The sequence below is a fragment of the Battus philenor genome, unplaced genomic scaffold (genome assembly GCF_028537555.1).
Source record: "Battus philenor isolate CCGP_79_NKW_IND1 unplaced genomic scaffold, ilBatPhil1.0.hap1 SCAF_48, whole genome shotgun sequence".
NCBI classification, from domain to species: Eukaryota; Metazoa; Arthropoda; class Insecta; order Lepidoptera; family Papilionidae; genus Battus; species Battus philenor.
In genome coordinates this window covers 27,501-32,500 of record NW_027181713.1, presented here as the reverse complement: position 1 = coordinate 32,500, position 5,000 = coordinate 27,501, and the positions used below count along the sequence as shown (strand labels likewise).

The 5,000-nt window shown below is 52.5% G+C and overlaps 3 non-coding genes across 3 annotated transcripts in view; all 3 read right to left on the bottom strand.

The window, feature by feature from the left end:
• LOC137929259 (large subunit ribosomal RNA) overlaps positions 1–514 on the bottom strand; it is a 4,034-nt gene extending 3,520 nt beyond the window's left edge. Inside the window, exon 1 of the ribosomal RNA XR_011108811.1 lies at positions 1–514. This exon is cut by the window's left edge and continues 3,520 nt beyond it. This is a non-coding gene — a ribosomal RNA (large subunit ribosomal RNA).
• Positions 515–1,688: 1,174 nt separating this feature from the next.
• LOC137929265 (5.8S ribosomal RNA) lies at positions 1,689–1,845 on the bottom strand. The gene has a single exon (XR_011108813.1). It is a non-coding gene; the product is annotated as a 5.8S ribosomal RNA (ribosomal RNA).
• An 807-nt stretch (positions 1,846–2,652) lies between these two features.
• Positions 2,653–4,556, bottom strand: LOC137929250 (small subunit ribosomal RNA). Its single transcript, XR_011108804.1, has one exon. It is a non-coding gene; the product is annotated as a small subunit ribosomal RNA (ribosomal RNA).
• Between the last annotated feature and the right edge of the window lie 444 nt (positions 4,557–5,000).

The following is a 5,000-nucleotide window of genomic DNA, read 5'->3' as shown; positions in this document are numbered from 1 at the left end:
GACGTCGCATCAGAGCGCGGGCGCGTACGCCGCGGAATGACGATGAATCTCTCCGTTCGTTCATTCGAGTTTCGCAGGTTTACCCCTGAACGGTTTCACGTACTCTTGAACTCTCTCTTCAAAGTTCTTTTCAACTTTCCCTCACGGTACTTGTTCGCTATCGGTCTCGCGGTTATATTTAGCCTTAGATGGAGTTTACCACCCACTTAGGGCTGCACTCTCAAGCAACCCGACTCTTAGGAGAGTCCCTCTCGCCGCCGCCCTCCGTCGCTACGGGCCTGGCACCCTCTGCGGGAAAACGGCCCCGTTCAAGACGAACTTGGACAGGAGTATCGACGACGAGAAAGCGGAACCTCCCGAACACCACATCTCCCGCGCTCGAGACGATCGCGGGATTCAGTGCTGGGCTCTTTCCTGTTCGCTCGCCGCTACTAGGGAAATCCTTGTTAGTTTCTTTTCCTCCGCTTACTAATATGCTTAAATTCGGCGGGTGATCCTCCCTGATCTGAGGCCAACGATAAAAATTCGAGGCAGACGCGATATCCGTACGCGACGTCCCTTATTATATTTTTGACGACGACGAACCGACGGACCGCGCGCGCAAGCAAGCAAGCGCGCACGGCGGCCGGTCGTCGTCGCGGGACGCCCTTCGGACGTCGAGTCCGCCTACCGTACACCACCCCCACCGTCGCGATCATCGCGCGTCGCAGAGCGAGTGCGCGTGCGCGAGGCGCGCGCGTCGCGAGTCCTTAGAGGTCTCTAGACGCGCGCACGCACAACGCAACGCTGCACACACAACACGCGTTGCGCGATGAACGACGACGATGACGATGATGATGATTATGATGATACGAGCGTAAACGAAAATCTCGACACGCATACGCGAGCGCGAGTACTTTTCGTTAGCGATCGATCGTCCGGCCCTTTCGGTATCGGTCCGTATCGATACGATAATATAACGTTCGCACTGGAACGACGACGCGTATCACCGACATAATACGGATGCGTAGCGACGACGAGCGGTGAACTCTCTCGCATCGGGCTAGGCGCGCGCGCACATGAACATCACGTAATGTTTACTTACATATGTTTGTGTGTGCGTTACGCTTGCCGCGCAAGAAAACATTCACCGCCTGCCGGTCGCATCCGTCGGAGACGCGTCGTCTGTGCTTCCGATATATTTTATTATATCGTATACACGAACCGATGAGCTCGGACGAAGACCGCACTACGAAGACTCGCGTCTTAGCGATGCGTGTAATCTTTTCACACTCGTTTCATATTCAATACAATTCGATATATTTAAACGGACCGTAAACGCGCTCCGCGCGTACGCGGACGTGAGGGGTGCAGCACCCCGCCGTCCGTCGTCCGTCGCGAAGAACGTTCAACGGAAACCGTCAATTGTTCGAAAGAGCGCGCGCCCGCTCGCCCGCGCGCGGTAGTGCGGCAGCGGCAGCGCGACGACAGCGACGGCGGATAGTGAGAGAGAGAGAGTGAGAGCCGCGGCGGCGCGGACGAGAGACTCTTATTAGAGATCGTCCCATCGCACCGTCCGCGAGCTCGTTCATCACCCCCCACCAACCCGCCGCCGCCGCGTCGCGCGTCACCGCCGCGCGCATCGACCGGCGCGAGCGCACGTAGCGCGCGTTCTACACCGAACAGTGTGGTTTTTATATTTTAACAGCCGGCCCTCAGACAGGAGTGGTCCTGGATATTTCTCCACGGACCGCAATGTGCGTTCGAAATGTCGATGTTCAAATGTGTCCTGCAGTTCACACTATGACGCGCAGTTAACTGCGTTCTTCATCGACCCGCGAGCCAAGTGATCCACCGTCCAGGGTAATGGTTTTTTCTTAATGTTGTTATTACTTACGGTAGCGGCCTACGGCTCTCGCCGTCGGCCACTTGATTGTCCGTTTTTATGTATTAACGTCGAAAGTTGGTCGAATTCATGTGCGCCGAGGCGTTCATAAAGAAACGGCACCGAAAAAGCTTAACGCCCCGACGCGAATCCTTTAGAATGATGAACGACGACGACCCGCGCACCCCCCAACGAGCTGGCGTGACGCACGACATTGTCATCTTTCTAACCGCTTAAATTTCGTTTTGTATAGCGCCAACCGACAATAAAGGGCCTGAGCTAGGCAGTGGGGATTTTCACCGCTTCGAACGCTCCGTTTGGTATGCCCCGGTCGGCGCTCGTCTCTCGGCGTTTTTCCGCCACCCGGCCGCTTCGACGGCGGCGGAGGCAGCGGCGGCGGTAGCACTTTCGACGAATGCCACCACCGCCACCGGCCACCGCCACGGCGCCGTCGCCGCTGCGCCGTTAGGCGTAATAGACGCTAGAGACAATTATTTCACATTTTATTTTTTATACATATATACAAACACGCACACACACACGCACGCACACGCGCGCGCGCTCGTCCGCATTAGATACGAACAGCAGCGCGCGCGTACGTACATATATATGTATATATGTCGTATATATATATATCATTATGGATGTATTACATATATATATGTGTAAACACGGTATGTACGAAGTCGTCGTCGTCGTCGTCGTCGTCGTCGCAACAGCAACAACAGCAACAGCGGCGCAACAACGTTCGTGAACATATCACGCGTCTCGCACACATACACACACGTTAATGATCCTTCCGCAGGTTCCCCTACGGAAACCTTGTTACGACTTTTACTTCCTCTAAATGATCAAGTTTGGTCAACTTCCCAGCAACGCCGACGGCCGTGAAGCCACCGCGTGTCGGTCCGAAGACCTCACTAAATCATTCAATCGGTAGTAGCGACGGGCGGTGTGTACAAAGGGCAGGGACGTAATCAACGCGAGCTTATGACTCGCGCTTACTAGGAATTCCTCGTTTATGGGGGATAATTGCAAACCCCAATCCCCAGCACGAAGGAGTTTCAACGGGTTGCCCGGGCCTCTAGGCCAGGGAGAACATGCTGATTCCTTCAGTGTAGCGCGCGTGCGGCCCAGGACATCTAAGGGCATCACAGACCTGTTATTGCTCAATCTCGTGCGGCTCGAAGCCGCCGGTCCCTCTAAGAAGAATTTTAATACGTCGCCAGTGAGTTGCGCCACCGGAGCGGCGCACACCTAAATGACGACGCCTATTTAGCAGGCTAGAGTCTCGTTCGTTACCGGAATTAACCAGACAAATCGCTCCACCAACTAAGAACGGCCATGCACCACCACCCACCGAATCAAGAAAGAGCTGTTAATCTGTCAATCCTTCCGGTGTCCGGGCCTGGTGAGATTTCCCGTGTTGAGTCAAATTAAGCCGCAGGCTCCACTCCTGGTGGTGCCCTTCCGTCAATTCCTTTAAGTTTCAGCTTTGCAACCATACTCCCCCCGGAGTCCAAAATCTTTGGTTTCCCGGAAGCTGCCCGCCGAGCCATCGTAGTAACGTCGGCGGATCGCTAGATGACATATTTACGGTTAGAACTAGGGCGGTATCTAATCGCCTTCGAACCTCTAACTTTCGTTCTTGATTGATGAAAACACCTTTGGCAAATGCTTTCGCTGATGTTCGTCTTGCGACGATCCAAGAATTTCACCTCTAACGTCGCAATACGAATGCCCCCAGTTATCCCTATTAATCATTACCTCGGAGTTCTGAAAACCAACAAAATAGAACCGAGATCATATTCTATTATTCCATGCACGAAATATTCAAGCAGCATTTTGAGCCCGCTTTGAGCACTCTAATTTGTTCAAAGTAAAATTGTCGGCCCATCTCGACACTCACCGAAGAGCACCGCGATAGGATTTTGATATTGAACCGCCGTTTTACCGACGGCTCACCGACGATATGCTCCGCAGACGTGTCAGTATCACCGCGGATGCGGTGCACCGACAGCGCGGCGCACAAATGCAACTACGAGCTTTTTAACCGCAACAATTTTAGTATACGCTATTGGAGCTGGAGTTACCGCGGCTGCTGGCACCAGACTTGCCCTCCAATTGTTCCTCGTTAAAATATTTAAAGTGTACTCATTCCGATTACGAGGCCTCGTAAGAGTCCCGTATCGTTATTTTTCGTCACTACCTCCCCGTGCCGGGAGTGGGTAATTTGCGCGCCTGCTGCCTTCCTTGGATGTGGTAGCCGTTTCTCAGGCTCCCTCTCCGGAATCGAACCCTGATTCCCCGTTACCCGTGACAACCATGGTAGTCGCAGAAACTACCATCGAAAGTTGATAAGGCAGACATTTGAAAGATGCGTCGCCGGTGCTGGACCATGCGATCGGCAAAAGTTATCCAGATTCATCAAAATTAACGACTTCGGACGCGAGGCCCTCCGTCGATTGGTTTTGATCTAATAAAAGCACTCATCCCATCACTGGTCAGAGTTCTGATTGCATGTATTAGCTCTAGAATTACCACAGTTATCCAAGTAACCGAGGTAAGATCTAAGGAACCAAAACTGATATATTGAGCCATTCGCGGTATCGCCTTAATACGGCTTGCACTGAGACATGCATGGCTTAATCTTTGAGACAAGCATATAACTACTGGCAGGATCAACCAGGGAGCTAGCTAGAGCTAACACACACCAACACCGCACATACGAGAGATATGAGGGTGATGATGATATGATAGACGTGTGACAAGCGACGCGTCGGACGTTCGAAACGCCGTGACGCGCCGGTGCCTAGGTAGCTTTTTGCGTGCGTGCGTGCGTGCGTATTTATTACAATACACACACAACACCACACCGCAACAACAAAATGAATTCGTTTTTCTATCTGTTCACGGAGGAAAATGTATATCTCAACACTCGCCTCGCGTTCGTCCAGATTTACTTTGGACGCGGCATCGCGTCCGATTCATCGGAACGTTCTTTGACGAGACACATACAAATCTTCACTTTTATAAAATATCGTTTCGCAAAACGAACAATGACCGATTTCCAGCCCGGTTTTAGAGAGATCCGAAATCCTTGATTTATATATCATGATCGACCGTCGCGCGACTA